Source organism: Rhipicephalus sanguineus, chromosome 3 (assembly GCF_013339695.2).
Source record: "Rhipicephalus sanguineus isolate Rsan-2018 chromosome 3, BIME_Rsan_1.4, whole genome shotgun sequence".
NCBI lineage: Eukaryota > Metazoa > Arthropoda > Arachnida > Ixodida > Ixodidae > Rhipicephalus > Rhipicephalus sanguineus.
The window spans coordinates 68,919,842-68,942,570 of NC_051178.1; positions in this window are offsets into that span (position 1 = coordinate 68,919,842).

Below are 22,729 nucleotides of genomic sequence, written 5' to 3' on the forward strand. Positions count from 1 at the left end.
GACACTCAAGTTTGTTTGCAGTAGCTTTGCTCTAAAGAGAGACAGTGTTTCGGCATTGATAGATCTATAAGAAAGTGGTGGTGAGGGGCGCGTAGATAGGTTCACGGTGTGACTTGTAGAAGCAAATATGGGCAAATGATCGCTGATGGCCCGAATAATAGCGCCAAAGCGTATAAACTATTGTTCTAAGTTATGAACAGGTCTATGATAGTCGTCGAGCTATTGTAAACCTTGTAGGTGTCATTGTAATATTCTCAAATGAATAGGTATTCAAAAGAGACATGAATTGTCATGTTGTACTATTCACATACAACATATTTATGCTGAAACCTCCCCCTAAAATCAAATGGTATCGGTTCACGTTAACAAGCTCAAGGAACGATTCTAAAAATGAAGAAAAAATAGAGAGCAATGACTGGCGGGAGGGCGATAGCATACACAGAATACCTGTGCACGACACTTCACTGTGAGCACTTTATAATTGGGAGTTACAATACAAAAATCTGAAAGCATTTCCGAGTCCAAGTCATTTGACAGCAGCATAGACACACCACCACGACGCATTTCCGATCGATTCATATAATATGTCTTATACATGGGAAGAGTGTAGACGTCATGTTGCGAAACAAACCCCGTCTCAGAGAACATAACTACATTAAATAGCCCTGCAGAATCACCAAAAAAACAGTCAAGTTCTTCACGCTTATTACGGCCCGACTGAAGGTTGAAGTGAATCCAGTTCAAGTACGGCTTACCATCATTCGCGATAAAATTGTTCAACTCTGATAAGCTTATCGGTTCAGAAAGAAGGGAGTTCCTAACTGATGAATAAAGCAAAAAGAAAAATGCACGCTGTTACATTCAGTGTCGCAGTTTTTGGGCAGCATGTCGAGGTCCGATAAATTCCGGACGACTATCGCGCGATAATGTTCAGTACGACGAACGAGAACCTTTCCATTTGCATGCCATGTAAATCGAAAACCGTTGTTCACTGCCCATCCCTTGACATGTCGTAGAAGATAGCGACTTTTTTGGTCATGTCTTCTACAACTTGGACATTGGATTTCAGAGCCCGTAGGTCCATTCGCTTGCTTAGCCACATGTCGCGAGTAGACTGCCTTGCAAAACGCACGATAATTCCTGGTGTCTGCCCAATTCTGTGCGGGAGCCGATGCACATTCTCAACATCCTTAGTGTCAGGTGCGAAATGTTAACAGAACTAGCCACGGCATTCGACTTTTCAAGCAGGTTTTCATTCTGTGTTAGTGGAATACCGTGAACCTCTAAGTTTAACTGTCTGCTTCGCCACTCAAGATCGTCAACTGCTGTTTTTAGATCATCAAAGGTTTCTATTTCACGGCTTTCTTCGAGCGTAGTTACTCTTTGTAGCGGCACGCCCCGCTCCCGTTTACAGTGACACGAACTCCGAGCGGTACGCTCAGTGCGCACCCGCTTGCAGCGCCCGCACCGCGTGGCGCAATACGCGCGAAATAAAGATCATGTTCTCTCTCCAGCGACCATCGTGTGCTGACGTACATTCCGCTGCTCGCCTACGCCTGTCTGTCTATAAGCATCGTATATCGCGTTCCCTATACTCTCTTTTGTATGTCTCGGATTTCGCCTTCCTGTTTCACCTGTCGGTTAAGAATTTTAACACGAAAGTGTTTTATGCCGGGGTCCACCAAGATTTCACTGACGTATTTCCGTCACGGATATGACGTTCTTAAAATGTACACGAACATAATACAAAGAAAAAAACCAGAAGAAAAAGTTACACAGACATGGAAAATTTGGGAATCGAACCCACGACCTCTCGGGTCCGCGACGACAGATCGCCGAGCGTTTAACCCATTGCGCCACAAACGCATTTGCAGAGAGCTACACAGACGCGCCTTATATATCTAACACTCCTCCGTGTACCTGCGCTCTTGCTCGGGGCGGTGCCGCCGCCTATGAGCAGAAAAGAGAAGTACTGCAATATGACACTAACGCGCACCGACAGTGAACGCTTCGGTGGTCTCAGCACTACGACGCCTCGATGCCAGTATTCGAAGGAACGCTGGCATCAAGAAGCACTACCAACGCCACCTAGGTGGCGTTCGCCCTACTCAGCATAGCGGAGCGTGGCCTCCGCAATTAGCTCTGAAAATGTTTCTGAAGTTGATCGCGGAGGCTGCAATTGCGACGCGCTATACGCGCTGATTTGACTCGGTGACGATTCAGTTACGCGCTTTGTCTTTCGTGTTGTATTAGTGTGTCAGTTACGCAGTTGTCTTTCGCGTTGTGCTAGCGTGTTTGTGCAGCGATGGACACAGGGGGGAGCGGGAGGCCTTCGCGCATTCACAGCTTAAGCTGAGAACTCTGCCTCTCGCTTTCTAGAAGTTGACCGCATCGCGACCCAACTGGCTGCCATACACACACCGAACCAAGACCGAAATGATCGTACCTTCGCCGAAACGACCCGCCAGCGGAACGCCGCTCAACAATACGACGCAGGATGCCCAGCACACTCACAGGTTCGTCCACGACCCGCAAATCATGCACCCTTCGCTGCAGCGGACCGCGAGTTCACCAAACGATTCAGTGACAACCCGTTCGGTTTCGCCTGCACGGTTTGCGAACGCCTGTGGTTTACGTGTGATTTGCGCGATGCTCCGGCGCGTGCAATGCAGTGTCTCCGGACAATGTATCCCGGTCGCGAGTCTTTCCAAGACTTCCGCTTATGTGCCAACTGTTTCACTTTCGTGTTCTATACCGATTCCTATATCAGAGGGATCAACCACATTTTTTCATACTTCTCCGACGTGAGCTTAATGGATACCTTGACTGCGATAGCAACTCAGCAAGGGCACCAAGCCTGTGACTTAAGTCTGCCATAACTAAGGTGATATCAGAGCGCAGGCTTACCTTGTCGCTACTTTCTGCTTTAGATGTGTGGCACGCTGTACATCGCCATTGTCGGCGGCCCTTTTCCCTTTAGCTTTGAATGTGGCCTCTGAGCAGCCGGCGCATTCACCTAAATGGTAGGCGTTTCCACACCTCAAGCAGCTCATCGCACGCCCATCGTCTGGAAGAGGCTTATCGTAGTTACCGCAAGTCTCTGTCATATGACAGATACTTGCGGTAACTGCGATAAGCCTGTTCTCAGTGATCCTCAGTGATTCAAGGAAATGAAGGCTGCCAAACAACACGTATTCAGGCACTGAAAACTCCGCAATAACGAAAACAGAGCACTAAACACATAACACGGTAGCGGCGGCGGCAGAATGGGAGAATATAGCTTACGGCAAAAAACAGTGGCTTTACCAACCTGGAAAGACGTAAATCAGAAGAATAGGTTGGCGTCCGTCAACCGCCGCCGCTGGGTTACTTATGGAATATTATTTGTGTTGTGAATCGAAGCACTCTTCCATTTGTTTTCATTTGTCGCCAAGAATCAATTCTAACTATTCCGGGTCGCAGGAATTCTCGGAATATTGTCATGCAACAGCGTAAACAAAAAGGTGAGCAATATCTCACCGGTTAGCGCGCTCGACTTCCAAGTGCACCCTGTCTCACAGGCACGGGTTCAGATCTCGGCGGAGACACGCAGGAAGCTTATCAAGGCGAAAGCCTGAAATGACTTCGTTGTCGAATCTTTCCGCGAGACTTGCCCATGATACAATACGAGACTAGGAGCCATTGGAGAAACCAATCCAGAAAACTCTTTGCCGCCGATGCGACCGAAACATCTGCGGAGTTATTAGTAACGCGTTACCGGTAACTAGTTACTTTTTTCAGCAACATGCAACTGTAACACAGTTACTATTTTTACACAGTAACAGTGACAGGAAATACCGCTACAGTTACTTCCTTTTTTAAAAAAAAGCTTATCCAGCAGTGACACTCGTTAAGCCGACGTAAAGTTCGCGCTTTCCACGTTTTCGGACTTTCTTCTTTCGCATGTACTTTCCACCTTTCCACAACACGGCTCCCATCGAAGTTGGAGAGGAGGTCGCCAAGAGGATTACCTTCACTGAAGATGACCGAAGTCGGAGGTCGGTCGTGAAGGTGATTTCTGAAAACTTTTTGTTCGTCTTGAGTCGAGCGGAAACAAGATAAAAACGAACCGGAATTAGATCTCCGTCGAGGAAGAAGCTAGCCTATCCTTGTAAAGGAAGACCACCGCAGAGAGGCGCACCGGGTCGCCCCTTGCACCTTTCGTCTTAGGATCGCGGGCTTTATAGACCTTATGCAAACTCTGCTGCCATCTAGCGGCAGCCGTGTGCATTTCTGCCGTGTTGAAGCGTAAGCGCGCTCCGCATGTGAACACACCCAGCGCGTGCGTATCACCGTGTGGCGGCTAATAGAAGCGACAATGCCGACGTATTTTCGTTTGCTGTGTTGCCCAGAACGAGGAAATTAGGATGCTGAAAAAAAATCCCGCCATCTCCCAGTAAGGGAACCCTAAGTAGTATGCGAAGCAGCCATGAATCGACTTAGATTTCTGTAAATGTTTTATTTTCTTGATCACTATTCATGGTCCTTCTATTCGAGGTTCTCCTGATGTTGTTACTCGTCATATATGACTTTAAGCTCAGGGGAACGTTTTCCTTTGAGTATAACGGCCTTGTGGTCCGTAAAGTATAATGTTAATGGCTCTTGCTGCAAAGGTTGCAGCTTGAAGTTTGAGAATGCGATGTCAACGCGCCCGTTTCTCTTCGGCTTCGCGAGCCCGCCGCTTCGGATCGGCTGGGGCACTGGCTACGTCGACGCGACGCCGGGCAGACAGGCCTCGTTCATAAGCTCCTTCGCATATAATGGTACCTTGTATGATTTATGGCGTAGTGGGTATATTGCATGAATTACGATGATTTATGGCGAAGTGGGTACCTTGCATGATTTATGGCGTAGTGGGCGCCTCGTATGACTGACGATGATTTATGGTGAGGTGGGTACCTTGCACGACTTATAGCGTAGTGGGTACCTTGCATGATTTATGCTAGAGCACGCGCCACATTGGAGCAAGCGCTCTATCGCACGTCGATATGTCAGGCAAACAGTCATTTCTGCACACCATGCGCGAGCTATCAGCTCGTGCGAAAACTTCGTTCTCTTCTTTCTTCCATATATCTAGTGGCACCGTTTTCTCAGGCAAATATTCCTTTCTGCACACCATGCACGAGCTCTCCGCTCGTGCCAGTACTTCCTTCTCTTCTTTCTTCCATACATCTAGTGGCACGCGGGACACTGGTCACGCCGGGGGGACGGGCCTCGTTCATAAGCTGCTTCGCATCTAAAAAAAGGTTTGCAGGAAACTAACCTCCATGTTATTAGATTTACTCGCGGTCGACGAGAAGCGGCAGATCGTTACGTTGCTCCGACTACTGCTTACAACTAACGCCATGGGCGCTCATCAAAGAGCACTCTCGAGACAGTTTTCGCTCGGTGTGATCGCAGGCGCAGACGAACCGGCTTCTTGTACGAGCTGCAAAGCTGCATGGCGGCTACTCGCACATGCTGCTGTTGACGTCATTAATTACTTGATTACATTGCAATAACAAGTAGGTAGTACGTACGTGTCATCGATTGTCAGAGAACGGGCCGATTGTGCTGGAGCGTGTTGTTTTTAGTTTGGTTTCGAGTGTGGAGTTTAACAAATTAACGTTTGGTGGGATGCATTGCGCGTATTGCTTCACTGTGCGTATTTTATAAGCATTTCATGTGCTATCACTGTCAAATTCAGAGCTGCGGCCCGGACGTCCTGACCCCCTCCTTCTTATTTCTTTAATGTATACTCCAAGAAGGGCGTGACATCGCTGCCGACATGTGCTTACCTCACCTTTTCGTGCAGGTCCTTTTCGGGACCCTGCTGCTTCCGTTTCCTGGATTCTTCACTGTGAGCGGAGGCGCGTCATCGCAGTCTGATTCTACGCCGAATAATGCGTGTGAACCCATACCGACGTCGTTTCTTCCGGAAAACAACGGTCGAATTCCAACGTTGGATTCTTTCAAGCATTTGGCCTGGCAACCACCTTCGTCAACTGATACTGCGGGGGCGGATGCGCTATTTAAACATCACTTCGACGGACTGCTGGTGGGGCCTGACATCGCTGCCGACATGTGCTTACCTCGCCTTTTCGTGCAGGTTAGTTATCGAAATCCTGCGCAAGGTCGATTCAAATAGGTCGCGAAGCTTCGGGCGAAAAACGGTTCAGAACCTATTGCCAACGACACCAGCAAGGGGAGTTATGGGTGCTGCGATTGAAGCGCGACTATGTTTGGAGGGAACAAACACTAATAGCGAAAAACCAAGTTTTATTCAAACGTTAAGCAATCTTTATGTTTTACAAATTACGTTTATTTCCCGAACAATATTATGTAGGCGCAATGTGCCAAGAATGTACGACAGTGTTTAATTCTTACGAAAAACCTTTTTCTTAGCGCCCCCTGAAGAGAGGCGCACGTCATTGTCATTCAGTGCAGCCCTTGCGGTGCATGGAAAGGCGCGCTCGTAAGTTCGTCTGCGGCGACACGCCCCCTCAGGTGTTCTGGTGTTTCGCACTTGCATGCGTTCTGTGAATTATTGTGGTGAGAATTTGATTTTGCTGTGCGCGAAGTTGCGAGGTGCGTTTCATCGTTGGTGAACGTGTTGGCTACGGTGTTCAACGGAAAACGGCACGAGGCGGCTAACATTTCACGTCGAACGCTTTCCTCGGTACTCGCGGAAACGATGTGGTGTTCCAAGGATGCAATAGCAACACGCGTACGCCTGGCGAGCCATCTCTTCTAGATAAGACACCGAGGCAACGGTTCGGAGCAATGTGCTTGCTGGATTTTCATGGCTCAGTATTCCTGTGGCCCGGTTTCCTTCGTGAACACGCGGTGCCTACTATATTTCCTGTTATCGGTGAGCACATCGCTAAGTTATCTGTCGCGCTACAATCACTACAATTCGCATGTCTTGATACGTTACACGTAAGGTTAATTTATCGGAACAAAAGGCAAAACATAGTGCACGTACTATACGCACTTTTTGTACTTATTATGACATTTGTTGCTCACTGTGTAGGGTGTGTTAAATTGCGTTATTGTGATCATTGAATAAAACTGAAATATCATTATTTTGGCATGACCAGGCGTCATTTCTTCTCGTTAGAACTGAAGCGCACATGCAATGCGCTCTTTAAGTCCCCTGCGCATGTGCCTTCGCACATGCGCAGGGGACTTAAATAGCAACGCTGCAAACATGAGAGGTACGCTGTTGCCTACTTTATTCACGCTGTGGAAGATGACACGAACGCAGAATAAAAGCTCAGAGAATAAAGTTTCCTGGTAAAACCAAGGCGAATTGCACGACGGTACACTTAGACGCCGCTGTTTAGTCACGGGTCGATATTAGTTTAGCTAGCGTTGGCTTCAAGCGCATTCGCCAAGGGCTTGCCGGCTCGCCGTAGCGCGAGTCCTTAGCGATCAGGGGCCTAAGAAAAATTTTTTGAGGTCAAATTTCGCTCTAGTGGCAACAAAATGACGTCACTTTTTTACCAGATATTGCGTCATATCCGCTTTATTTTTTGTTCCACCGGAAGTGTTCCCACCTCACACAGATGGCGCTAAGCCCCATGAGCAGCTGATGAGCAGCCATTTTCTGAACGTACGAGCTTCTATGGAAGCTTCGCTACCATTTACATTTACCTTGTCCTGCGTCTTGTTACCGATGTTCTAATCGATGCTTGATAGCGGTGTCGTGCCCCGACTGCCTATTTGAGTGCTTGAAAAAGTGCATGTGCTTGCGTGCGTTCACAACTCGTGTCTTTGATGTATTGCTCTTACTACTCTCCGGAGACGTGGAACTAAACCCTGGCCCTGGTTCGGCTACCAGAAGCAAAAGCGAAAGTGCTAGTCTCGAAGGCATCTATGATATCTTTCGCAGACTAGAGCAGGGTCAGACACGTTTTTTCACTGAGCTAGAAGAAGTAAAGAAACAACAGTCTGCTTTTGCTACTTCGCTTCAGGAACTGCAGAGTACCGTTGCTGCTCTTCAGGGTGATCTTCTTACAGCGAGAGAGAGCTCATATGAATATCGACAGAGATTGGATGAAGTTAGGGCGTCACTCGAAGATAGCAGCAACAGGTCCCGCAGGAACAACTTGCTAGTCTTTGGATTGTCTGACCATGCAAATGAAAGCTGGCGAGAATCCGAAGAAACTGCTCTCGGCGTTTTTTAAAGGGGTCATGAACCACTTTTGCAAGTAATGATCTAATGGCCTCAGTATCGGAGTGTACTGCCTCCCGAATCGATTGCCGCAAAAATTTCTCGAATCCGTCAAGAATCAGCGGAGTTACGGGGGTTTGGCGCACGCTCCCAGCGCTTTCTCTGTTTTCTCGTGCCGGCGAGCGCACTGGAAGCTAGACAGGGAGGGATGGCATGGGGGAAAGAAGTTACGCCAGCGCGCGTCATGAAACGCGATCGCTCTCCCGCTGTGATTCGCTTGCGCGAGTGCGGCTACCGTGTACTGAGGAGTGCGGCGCCGGCAAGTGGCGGCACCCCGCCGCAAGAAGCGCATCTGATCCGAACGCCGCTCTCGATTTACGTCGGCTATCGGCTAATAAGCATGCTATGTCTCTTGCGACGTACAGCGGACAGACGCCCCGCCCACCGACGAGAGTGAGAACCGGCCTCTGTTTGAAAAGAGGGAGCCTGGGGAAACGGCAACTTCGCGCTCCGCTTGTGGCCATTACGCGGCGCGCACGACTAATATTTGGCAGAGCAGTTCATAGCCGTGTCAGCTTTCCGCAGGATGTGTTTTTTCAATCAGCCCAAGGGGTGCTTCATGACCCCTTTAAGGAAGAGCTTGATCAGCAAGTCACAACGCAAGATATTGAACGCGCCCACAGATTAGGAAAGTACTGTGAAGGCAAAAACCCACCGATTATCATCTCATTTTCGAGATTTAAAGTTAAAGAACAAATTTTGTATTCCAGATTTAAGTTGAAGGATAAAGACTATGTAATTCGCGAGGACTTCTCTCCCGCTACTAGGCGTGCGCGCTCTAAACTGACTGAGTATGCTCAAGGTTTGAAACTTCCTTTCAAACTGCGCTTAGATAAACTTCATGTGGGAAATAAAACGTTTGTTTATGACAGAGCTGAAGACAAGGTGACGGAACTCAAGAGATAGCTACGCAGCAAGCAAATTGTTAACCAAAGAGGCGCAAGTGCGGGTCTTAAATGTGTATCTTCTCGTAGTCTCTCCTTAACTATATTGTTGGTTAACTGTCGCAGCCTGAAAAATAAGGTGGACGAATTTGCTGTTTTGCTGTCTGCTACACAACCTTCCATTGTAGTTGGAACTGAATCTTGGTTGCATGAATCCATTGCTAATTTTGAAGTTTTTCCACGTGGTTATGATGTTTACCGATCTGATAGAAACACACAAGGTGGCGGAGTTTTCATTCTTATTAATGAACTTCTCCAGAGCGGCGAAATATCCGCTACTTTTCATCATTCTGAGTCCGTTTGGTGCAAGGTCCGACTGAGCAATGGAAAGTGCTTTGCAGTTGGCTCGTTCTACCGACCTCCCGGCTCAACTAACCCTGAATCCTTGGACGAGTTATCACAATTTCTAAATACTATAAACTGCGACTTTATTTTTGGAGGAGACTTTAATATGCCTCTAGTAGCCTGGAAAAACGGCAAACCCGAGTTCTCCGGCTCTGGTTCACAATCCTGTTCTTTCTCGGAGCTTGTCATGACTAATGATCTCACCCAATTTGTTTCGGAGGGCACGAGACGAGGTCATTCTTCTGCCAGCATTCTAGATTTGGTTTTTGCTAACTCTGAGACGTTGCTCCGTGATGTAGTTGTAATCCCAGGTATTAGTGATCATGACTGCGTCGTTGGTACTTGCAATATTACATCACTAAGAGCAGCTCACAAACAGCCCCGAAAAGTATACTATTATGACCGAGGTGACTATGCCTCGTTATCTCAAGAACTTTGTAGTTTTTATCCAGATTTCTGTAATCTCTCCGAGTCGCTAAACATTGATGGATTATGGTCTGCCTTTGCAGATAAACTGATGACCTTAGTTGAAGAATACATTCCTTCCAAACTCCTGACAAGTCGTCGCCGTAATGACAAACCATGGATAAACAAGGAAATTCGAACTTTGATTAGCAGAAAACGCCGCCTATATGCCGCTTATTTAAAACATCGCAGTCAGACTGTTTATGAAGAAATGCGTAACTTAGGCTACACAATAAAGCATGCGATTAAAGTGAAAAAACAGATATACATCGCTTCGCTCGATGTAAGGCTCAAAGAAAATTCCAAAGACTTCTGGAAATTTATTAAAGTTAACAGCAAGGAGGTCAGCGCGATACCTAATCTATTAGTCGACGATCAAGCAGTCTTTGATGATTACGAGAAGGCTTGCGCTTTTAATTCCTACTTTAAATCGGTATTTTCTAACATGTCCACTAATCTACCTCCTGCAACGCCAGATTTACACTACGAGAATATGCCCATGGTTACTGCAACGTATAATGGTATTCTTAAACTGCTTAATAACCTAAAAACCAATTCATCTGGAGGCCCAGATAGCATACCAACCAAGGTAATTAAGGCATGCACTGAGGAAATTGCCAATTTCTTAGTCATCTTGTATGACAAGTCTCTACACAGCAGTTCAGTCCCAACCCAATGGAAATCAGCAGCTGTTGTTCCCATTAACAAAAGTGGTCCCAAACATTCTATACAGAACTACAGACCAATCTCGCTTACTTCTGCTTGCTGCAAAACATTAGAACACATAATTTACAGTGCTGTGATGAAACACCTCCAAAACAATAGTTTCTTTTCATACGCTCAACATGGTTTTAGGGCTGGTTTGTCCTGTACAACGCAATTGGTTGAATTCTGCCATGATCTGTTTTACTCCTACGACTCTGGTTTTCAAGTAGACTGCATTTTTTTAGATTTCAAAAAGGCTTTCGATACTGTTCCCCATGATTTGTTATTGTATAAATTATCATCTCTTTTATTCATCCTACTATAGTAGCTTGGATTAGAGATTACCTTTCCGGAAGGACACAGCATGTGTTGATTAATGGTGTTAAATCAACTGAAACAACCGTTACCTCTGGCGTGCCACAGGGATCCGTTTTAGGACCTCTGTTATTTCTGGTTTACATTAATGATATCGTACAGGGTCTACAATGAAGTGTCAGATTATATGCAGATGACTGCGTCATTTACAGGAATATAACAAACGAACATGATGTTAATAGTCTGCAAATCGATTTAAACACAATTCAAAATTGGTGCGGCAAATGGTGTATGTCTTTGAACAGTGCTAAATGTCAATTTATATTTTTCACCCGCAAACGTTCCCCTGTGAGATCTGTCTATTATTTGGATCATATATCACTTGAACGGGTGCAACACTATAAATATCTTGGGGTTTATTTTTCAGAAAATCTGGCCTGGACTAGACACATTGAACATGTCGCTTTAAAATCTCCTAGGATGCTTAACCTCATTAGACGCAGTTTTTACAAAGCCCCTAACAGTGTTAAAGAACAACTGTATAATATGTATGTTCGTCCAATTCTTGAGTATGCTTGCGCAGCATGGGACCCCGACACCTCATGTCTTATTGATAAACTCGAGCGTATCCAGAATCGCGCAGCCAGATTTGTCACTGGTAATTTCACCTATAAAAGCAGCATTTCACTAATTAAAGACAACCTTGGTTGGAAAACCCTATCTCGACGCCGCCTAACCATTAAATTGGAACTTTTTTTCCAAATTTACTTTGATCTCACAGGAGTGAATAAAAACTTGTACATTTCCACCCCTCACTTCATCTCTACACGTAGTGATCATGAATGTAAGGTTTTGGAAATGCGCTGCCGCAGGAATGTGTTTCAATGTTCTTTTTTTCCTCACACCTCCATGTACTGGAACAGACTTCCAAAGGGTATATCTCATTGTAAAACATTATCCGAATTCAAATCGTTTTTACATTCTGATCTCCCGTGAGATATTAAATACCTGTCTCCCTGCTTTTGCTGATACTTTTTTTTTTCGTTTGCATGTGTTGCCAATTTTTCACGCGGAGTCCATCGCTTGCTCACATTTTCATGTCTGTATGTGAATTTACATATATTTTGCTATTGTATCTATTTTTTCCTGAATTGCCCCCCTGCAATAATGCCCTCGTGGCGCTACAGGTACTTGTATAAATAAATAAATAAATAAAAAAGAGCACATATCAGGTTCTCCCAAAAGCTGATCCCCCTTCGGAAAAATCTTGTATCCACCCTGTGCCATGAAATGTCAAAAGATTCTTCAAATGTGTGCCGCTTTGGTATGAAAGTGGAAAAATGCTGTTGGGGCGAAATGGGTTACACTTTACATGGGTGTGCTATCGCAGCTTACGCGCGTAGGTGGCGCCGCAACCGTTCAGTCGGCAACACAATACTGTGTGGCTGCAATGGGTTGAAATTGTAAGGCGCCAGTATACGCCCAAAGCGACAATCTGAACGCGAATGTTATTGGCGCATAGTGTTATTTACGAGCACATGACGGAACGATATTCCATAAAATACCAGCTAACGGCACGCACCTACTTATTGAAGCGACTAACACTTTTCATGTTCACTTTTTACGTGCGTGCACACTAAACAAATTCTGACCCATCAGGGTGTAAAAAAGGGTGCGAGCACCCTATTTGGGCCGCAGCACCCTACAAGCGGAACTCAAAGGGTGCATACACAGAAGGGTGTAAACTAGGGTGGAAGAAGGGTGCTACAGCTAATGGGTGCCGAAGAGCACCCATGAGGGTGTACAGTCGCCGACAAAAGTTTGTGAGCAACGTGGTCAACGAACATAGCCAACAGCTTTTAGAGGTCGCCTGGTTGGCCACCACGGTCACATTAGAAGCCCTACTCAAGTAGCGGATATCTGAGTGGCGGCAGCGCCAGGCCGACCCTGAGTTCTACATTGTTTCTGGCACTCGTGCGGTCTCGGCCTCTTCAGCTCACGGTCGACGCTGACCAGGCGTTGCGCTACAAGCTGACTAGCCATTGTCTGTATACGTAGCTTGTGTAGCTACAACAGGATTTTGACTTTCACCCGTAAAGCTGTCGGCCTCGTTTGCACCTGACGTGGCCGACAAAAGCTTTTCCACGACCACGGAGGAAGGAAAGAGCTGAGGAGGGGCCCTAACGTCACTCTCGGTGAAGTAGGAAGTCGGCCATATTGACTGGGCAGACCCTCCTCTCTTGTTTACGTGCGAATAGCGCAGTGGAAGGCACGTCGCTCTCTCCGGCTCGAAAGGCACGTGCGTGGGCTGCGTGGCCATCCGAAACCAACTGAACGGAATTCAACACGCTGGGCCAGCGCGATACCGCTGGCGAAATCATTTCATGCGTTGCAGTTGCGCACGAGCCTACAGCGAACGCGTTTGCCAGCTCGTCTGTCTACCCTTGAATGCCCTTCCTCAGCGTCCAAGGTGAAAACGCAAGGAGCGCGCGCATCTGCTAGCAGCGGAGCGCGCGAGTGTTTGTTGGTGGTTTAGGCGTTTAGGCAGTTTAGGAGCCTGGTGTTTCTCGCGTCGACTGCGGCGACGGCTTCCGTAACTAAGGAAACCAATGTAGTGAGTGCACGGAGCACGGAACGTTCGACTAGCCATATCGTTCGGTTGGCAAACTGTGCTTCGGCTACGAGAGTAAACATGCTTTGTTTTCCTCTGTTCAGGCTATCAGCCACAATGCGAGCTTCACGCAGCGGTAGTGTACGAATAAAATCCGCACCATCTTACGGCACTTAATGCTAGGCGATGAACGACAGAGCTCGTATACTTCACGTACGTGCATACATTCCGGCATACAGATCCATCGCTAAACCAACGAAAGTTTACGAGTCCAAAAACGTATTTTTGTCATGGCTTGAGGAATCGTTTTAACTTACTGAACAAAGCGGCCACGCACTGGCCCGGGAAATGTGGCGAGCAACAGCACACCGACAAGGAGGCAAGCACAAGAGAACGCCGCAACTAGATACGCTCACTACGGCGTGTGGTGTGAATGTATTTACAACATATATTCACGCACTGTACAGAAAACACGATCGGCCGTGCGCCGCCTTCTATGGTTGCATTCCGTTTCTCACGCGGCGACCGGTCACCGTGCCCCTGTTCCACGTAAAAGCTCTCCGGCGTCAGCATTATGCGACCGGTGACCTTGTGCACGGTGCAGGGGCGCGAATGACATTCGAACGCGCTTGCTCTAATGCCGAGAGTACACTGCTAGAAGCGAGCATCGCAAGCAAAACAGAAAAGGTGTTTTAATGCGCACAAGCAAGTTCTTACTGTAAACATATAGAACAGGAATCTACATATGTGATGTCCTCATTTCGTCTTGCGGGGCGCGAATGTTTCGTCCGCTACAGGACAAGCAGGAACACTGCTCAACCGCCCCTGACCTGCAAGGCGTTCGTCGTGGTTCCGTTCTATCAGTGGCTCCGTTCTGCAATGGTGGTTAAGCCCTATTTCGCTAAGCGCTTCAAATACGTACTTCATCTACTTTATCCGCTGCACGGTACGTGGATACGAGCTCGTTCCACACACTGTTGATGCCCCGTGGCTACCACCAGGTTTTGGAAATGTTGCTAGGTACAATAACCACCGATTGAACACTGTGTAGCTAACAACACGGCACAAAAAATGATGGATATCCGCCATGGTTCGGTACGAGGCCGGACGCGCTCAAGCCGCCGCCGGTACGCCAGCTACACTGCACAACACGGCGTGCCACGTCACAATCGCAACGCCGCCATTGCGCCCAGTAAATATGGCCGCTATGACGTCATTTTTTCCTCACTTTTCTGCCAGAGCGCCAGCTGGGCATGCCCTCTCCTGTGTTCTTTCCTTCCTCCGTGTCCACGACTGTACATGTAAACCATACATTTCTTAATGAACAAAAATACAAGCCTCGCACTCAACGCTCCCAATCAACAGCGCCATTTCAAAAGAATACATTGCATCTACAGCATCTTTAGTCCGAAACTCTCGTGGCAAGCAAATCCCACAAAAATCTATATATGGCACTACTATTTGGTAATATACAATTTGTCGCGCTATCTACGGGCGGTTTCTATAATATAGCTGCAATACCATTTCAATACATTCTAAACAAGACTCATTCTTTACATAATTTTTCTGTCCAATAGGGGGCAGAAATGTTTGCAAATACTAGTACTTTAAGATTAAATTGTAGCATTTGTTATACTGCAGTCACAAGTATCGCGACTCTGCTGTTCTGCCTCGGTCACATGGTGTGGTTTCCCGCTCGGCGCTGCTTCAAGGCTACTCTTTGAAAACGCCAGTGATCCTGTGTATGCATGTTTGCGTGCGATGCCGCGTTGCGTAGTTAGTGTACCGCACATTGGTGTGGCAAGAACATACGTCCTCGAAGATGGCACAATAAGCGCGCTTAAACAGGCAGTCAGCGAGTGCCCAGTTCTCGGCGGCGAGGTGGACCTGACAACTCCGTTTCAGGCAAGTGGACGTATTCCTTTGTTCGTTTGTTGAGCGTTATGCGGAAGTACTGCATACATGAAAGAGGCTCTTCGTTAAACGTTAGAGTATGAGCGGTGTTTATTTTGCTAAAGGGTGTTTCACATGACCAGAAACAGAGTGATCTTCGGAAAGTTGCTGGCACAGACAAAACGACCGATTGCTCCCGTCGCAACTGTAAGCGACGAGCAACTAACATGCTGAAATATGTTCGTTCTGGTCGCAGCGGTTGGAGTGATGCTTCTTAAATGCGAAGCATTTCTTAGCAAATTTCGGCGACTTTGAGCGTATCTAGCTATCTATCGATCTATCTATCTATCTAGCCGCCTACGACTTCGTGCTCTCCTGGCCGTTTCGTAAAAGGGATGTATACCAAAATTGGTGTGGTGTAAGATGACTGTGAGACGAACATAAATGACAGGCCGTAGCATGAATATCATGACATGTCATGAACAGCATTATTTACATGCTATGGTGTTGGTGCCATTGCGACCGTTTCGTGAACTTTATAGCAGAATTGGTATGCCATGACTTGACTGTAGACAAACACAAGTGACAGGTCATAACGTGCAAATCATGACACGCATGTCATGTACAGCATGATTTACGTTCATGGCCACGGGGTGCTTGGGGCCGTTGAATTAAATGAATACATACCTAAATTGATATGACGAGATATTTCTATATGACGGACATGAATGTCAGGTGCTAACATAAAAACCATGAAATGAGTGCCATGTGTCTCATGACTTACATACCGCGCTCATGGTGCGCAACGTGACTGTATGATGAACGTAAATGACAGTTGTTAACATGATAATCATGACGCGTGTCATGTACGGCATGATTTACATGACACTGTCTTGATGAGCTTCTGACCGTTTCGCTAACTGGACATATATACCGAAATTGGTATGTTGTTACGTGAGCGTATGCTGAGCGTGAATGTCAGGTCAAGTACATGTCATGTACGACATGTTTAACATCACGGACACTTGGTGCTTTCGCAGCCGTTTGGTTAAATTCATTTGAGTCGAAATTGGTGTGGCGTGACATGAATGTGGGACGAACATTAGTGCCAGGTCGTCACATGAAAACAGTGACATGCGTATCATGTTCATCATGATTGATGAACATGATACCATACGTAAGTGCCATACGTAATGTAAAGGGATCTTGTCGAGCTCCCCTGCACTCAAAAGTGTAGTGTGTGTCATGCCCTTTAGGAGCGCTTCATTCAGTGTACTGATTCGTTGCAGCGTTCGGTATAGAATTGCTCGCCAAGCTAATGCTTGTTAGTGCACTTTGCTCGCATAACACCAGATTCAGGGTGACATTACTGTTTTCTAATCTGAAAGCACGCCTCTGCTTGTGCATTCTTGCAATGCTTTGTGGCCCTACGTAACAGAGCCACTTTACAGCCTTGTCATTCATAGTTTCCTCAGGTCTCTTCACAATATAAAATACAGTTGTGCTTCACCATTCACAGATACTTGACAAGACGTTCGATGAGTATGTAGATATCTCTCCTGAAGACACTATGCCCGACTTCTCGAAAATGCAACTGCGCCCACAAGTGGACAGTGCGAAGCAGTGTGCATCAACGTCTCCAGAGGTATTTCGATTGGGTTGTCGCATATTCAGTGAAGTCCCAGCTCGTCTACAAATTCATGTATGGGCCTCTTTTTTTTCTTTAGCAGCGCACTACAGCGAACAGTATGGCGGCCTGTGGCATCCAACACCACAAAAATGACATTAGCGTTTCCTTCGATCTGTAAGTGCATTTGAATGGCATAGTAGAATTTAGTTAGTCTCGAAGGGTCACGAATAGTATTGGTTTTAGCCGTTAAAGGGACCCTTAAACGATCATACTGCAGTCTTGCTCTGCATAGGGCAGATGCTTTTATGCTACAATCACTTATCTTGGTGTTGCTTCCCGCAGACCGGTGTCATCTCTACGACAGTTGGCGAGGATGAAACAAGCTTCGCAATGCATACAGAGTCGCTCATCTGTAAGCCCGGCAGGAGTTCTCCCGGTGAAGATCAAATCGATAAAAGGCTGGCTTTTACGTGTCGCCAAAGACTCTGACGTCACAACAGCTAGTGTTCGTGAGGCAGAAATGAAGTACCCATGCGTGATGGACTTTGAGAGGGTAAGTTACTTACTACTACTACTATGAACAAACACAGCATGTTAGCTTGCTTGGCTGAGGAGGCAGCTTAATTTTAAAAATATAGCTTTTGTAACTTGCTGAAAAGCCCATCTTTAATGCACAAGCTCCCTTTTCCTTGACGAAACATATGGAATCCCAACTATATACTGCTTTCAAAATATCGTTCTGATGAAAAAGTTGGGGCTCAAATGTATTTGGGCAGAAGACTCATTAGCCATGCCATTAAGTCTGTCCTTATGTCATTTAGATTAAACTGTCAGCACAATTACCTTTTTTGTGTGACTCATAATCTTCACTATCATGCACACCTCGAGAAAAAGTTGCAGTTAGCATTTTTTCAGGTCAGACGCTTCAATTGAATTGTTTACAACCCTTGCCCAATTGTAAACCTAAATGCTGTTCTTGCAGATGCCATGGTCATGTAAGATCATTGCTGTGTGTATGCTGGGTCCTTGTTGCATAGCACTTTGGATGCATTTTCTTTTTAAAGTTTTGCAGGGACTTTGCAAGGCTCACTAAGACTGACCCATTGCGTTGCATCGAACAAGGGATCAACAAAATTGTGAAAATGGCAGAACAGCGACAGATTCCTGGCCAAACAGCTGTAATGGCATTGCTTGAAAAGGCACAACAAATATCTCCTGAGAGCCTGCGAACACACCGTGAGTATCGGTGTGTTCGCGTTACAAAGGCTTCATGGCATCTTTTAGACCCACACTTCATGACAAATGATTTTTGCTGGGTTTCGTCTTATGGTCATACCATTAGAGCACATCTGTACTTAAAGGTTTAGTTTCTTAAATGGTACCTTCTAGAGTGTATCTGTGTATAAATGTTTGGTTCTTTAAAAATATTTCGAGGTTTTCAACTCATATCTGGTGCTGAACTGAAATTCTTTGATGGCATGTTTGATGTGTTGAATGAAATTAAATTGGTGTAGTGTTGCATAGTTTCATGCGTAGATAAAGAATGTTCTGTAAAATCAGTGAATACTTCACAAAATCAACCTTTTTCACATTTGGGGAACTTTGGGAATTGACTAAAAAACTGCATTCAAGTGTTCACTATCAATTCTATTACTTTGCAAATATCCTGACAGTGGCATCTCTTCGGATTCTGTCTTTCAATGTCAAGGAACCCGGCCGTCTGTCCTCATTGTTTGAGCAAGAGGGGGTAAGTTTATTGCAAGTTTGTCCTCATACAATGCATCTTAAATACTAGTTTCGCTCAAGAGAGTGCTCAGAAATGTGCTTTGCTTTATGGTGATAGGCCTACGTCCAACAAACAAAGCTTAATATTCATGCAGCTATTTTACATGGAACAGATATCTGAGCTAATCCAAAAAGAAATAAACGAATTTGAAATTGGCAACCTTAATTTCTGTGAAAACAAGTATTCATTGTGGACAAAAGCCAGGAGATCGCTCTCATGTGGAGTGCGGCCCGCGTGCTTTCCGAAAAAATTGTAATTTTTATGCACATAACTGCACATAATAGCTTGCAAAATATTTTTGCGGTACGACAAACCGCACGCGTTACAGCACTTCACCGGCGAATTAGGTTTCACAAGCTACAACACATTTTTAAACCAACAACCATACACGGTTTATGCATATACTGAAGTTGATGTGAATAATGTGTATACAATATACGTATGCATGAGTGTCGTGTGCAAAATACAAACTGCGTGTTTGTCCCGTTCTGTTGTGTCAGGTCCTATGGCGAAGACTAAAACGCGTTCTTGGGCTAGTTGGTGCATGGTCTGACAAAAATTTGGAGGCACAAAGGTACGAGGACAAGAAATGACAGGACTGGTGCCAAACTAACCACTGTTTTATTAGAAAGGACATTGCATTCCAGGTAGCTTCACATGCATGCGCAAGTCACATTGACACTCACGGTAACAGAATGACAACCTACTTTGAGTTATCAAGACTTGTCTATAAAGTGCAATTCGTTGCGATATAAATTCAAGGAAGGCACACTAACACATTGGGCACCCTTTGTATTTATGCAAAAAGCCTCCAACAGTTCTCTGGCCACCTGATTTCGACTTTTCCCAAGCACCCTGGTTTCGAAAAACCAGGGCGCGCATGCGCAGGACTTGCAGTGCGAAGGCAAGTGTAAACCAGATACATTATTAAGGGAGGCTTCATGTTCCTTTATTCGGATATTTAAACATCGACCAGTCTGGCCGATGTATGTCCTACCACAGAGGGATACTTCATAAACCACCCCAACTACGCATGGGCAATACGGTTTTACATGCTGTATGTCACAGGCGGCCTTATTGTGTTTCTCAGACACTCGGGCGCATAGCCGCGAGAGCTTGTTAGGGGCGGAAAACACCACGGGAACATCGTGTCTGCCCACAACCTTCTTCAGGTTGTGGGCGACCTTATGAATATAGGGTATAATTTCCGGCCTTTTATTACGCTGATTAGGTTCTGCCTTTTTTCGCATGCCTTTCAATTTCTTGAGCAAGCTCTCCGAAACAATAGTTATGACTGAGGACGGAAAACCAGCTGATTGCAGACGCGACTCCTGATAATCAAAACTGTGGACCATCATGTGTTCGCAAGATCTGCTTAGCGCGGAATGCAAGCACATTGTCGCTGCGCCCCTCTTAACATTTTTAGAGTGCGCCGATTGAAAATTAAGCAACTCCTTTTTAGCACGAGGACGATATGACCAGCACGTGAAGTTATCGGTAAAGGTTATTCTGATATCTAGGAATTGCAGTTCCTTACTGTTGGATTCCTCGTAGGTAAAAGTCAGGCTCCTTCCATGGGATCTAAAAACGGTTAAAACTTTGTCCAAGGCAGTACTGTAACTCACTTGGTTAGTAGAGTTCAAAATCACCAGGAAGTCATCGACGTATCGAAATATCTTAAAATCTTTAGAGTCAATAGCTTCATTCAAATCTGAGTCTATGGACGACAAGAAAATGTTACACAGCACCGGCGCCACACACGAGCTGATGCATATGCCTTTCCTCTGTACAAAAACCTTGTCATTATAAGAAACCACCGTACTATTAAGATAAAATTCGAAGAGTGACAAAATCTTCTACAGAAATTCCGCATTCCGAAACGGCACCACTCCGTTCATCTCAATGCACCTTCTGACGCAAGGAAGCAGTTCAGAATGTGGTACCGAATAAAACAGGTCGACAACATCAATGGAAAAACCACGCCGTACAGAGGAATTTTCTCTCAGAAAGGCAATCACATCTAGCGAGTTCTTAACGGAATTCGGGTCATCAATTTGAAGCCCGTTAAGGTGTAACAGGAGAAATTTGCTGTGCTGGTGTTGCCATGTACTGCGTTCGCTCACAATGGAACGGAAGGGCATTTCTAACTTGTGGGTCTTAACGGCAAAAACACCACTAAACTAGTACCCTTACACTTCTTCACTGCCTTGGCCAGCTTGGTGAAGTTCAGATCACCACACATCCGTACTGCTTGCCGTTTAACCTTGGCGAGATTCAGATCGGTGGGCACGAAGTTCTTAGAAATTGCTTGTCCCGACTTTTCCTGGGAGGTGGCTAGTGGCATGGCGACGAATCCACCCTCTTTGTCCGCTTGAAGAAGAACGAGGCCGTTCTCTTTGAAGAAATCCACGAAGAACCTAGTGCCAGTCTTCTGACGAACAGGAGCTTTTGTCTTTATGAGGCTATCTACACCTTCCAGAAGACAGCGTTCGCGGTCCTCTTCCCCTGTTCTTCCGGCAAGTTTTCTAATCAGAGCTAAAAGCTCATGGGCCGAAATCTTCGGCTCGAGACTGAATTTAGGTCCTTTCTTTAAACCCGACGCAACATTGTTAGAAATTGGCACGTTTCCCGGGACCACCAAGTTGTCCGCCGACTTCACACTCAGCGGATTGCTTTTGAGAAGGAGTAACAAAATATGCCTCCACCAAAATTCTGTAGTCTGGGCTGATAATCGACAAAGACCTTGAAACTCAGTCATCCAATTCGAATACTGAATGGAACAGAACGCGCGTAGTAAGCCATAAAAAAGACGTACTTGTCGCCAAAGCTCCGCCTTGAGAATCTTGCAAAGCCGCTTCACATGGCCGTGGGAAGGAATAACAGATCCAAACAGCTTGAGAACGTCTAGTTGCAGGAGGCCTTTCTTGAGGCAAAAGCCATAAAATCTTGCACGACAGGTGGCAATAGCAATGTGGCTTACGAGGGCAGAAGCTTGGTCATTTGACGTTGAAGTTTCACCGAGTTGAATTCTTACAACTTGCCAAACTCTCAGCGCTCCTACTCACATATGTAACTTGGAGCAAATGGAATGCAACAAATTTATTATGAAATAAAGCTGCCGTCTGAAGGATCGTGGGCACTGCTGGCTGTCGTCTCAAAATTTACATCGGGTACAAACCCAGAATTGCGTGCATAATATCGGATTTTCTATTCGTATTGTTCATATTTTTTACATTACATTAAAGGGACACTAAAAATTAAGAATGAATTGGTTTAGATCGATAAATTGTGCTCTGAGAACTCTAACGTCGTTAATTTCGCCATCATCGGTTTAATAATAGAGAAAATCAAGTTCAAGGTTTCATTTTTAAATTTCGCGCTGAAATCTCCCCGCTTGATGTGATGGATTTCAAAGTGTATTTACGTATTTTGGCGCCATTGGCTCAACAAAAGTACCCCATACTTGGTATGTTAAAGGGACCGACAACTGATTTTTCTCGACCCATTTTTCTATGAAGCGACAGAAAGCTCACCCTTCGCTGTGTTTGTAGCTGTTTGTTGTAGTGTTTAATCCCAAAAGCACGTTGTTATTTTACAAGCCGTATTTTTCGATCTGAAAGGCTCTAAAGACGGATGCAGCTTTCGTCCAGCAACGCTTAGAATTGATAGCGATGCTGCCAGCCCTTTTCGCGATTTGTGAAAGCTATAGTTGTTCTGCTTTCGCAGGAGTTCCTGTAACTATGCTTAACCACCTTTATTTATAGCTTTTCAACTATTTTTG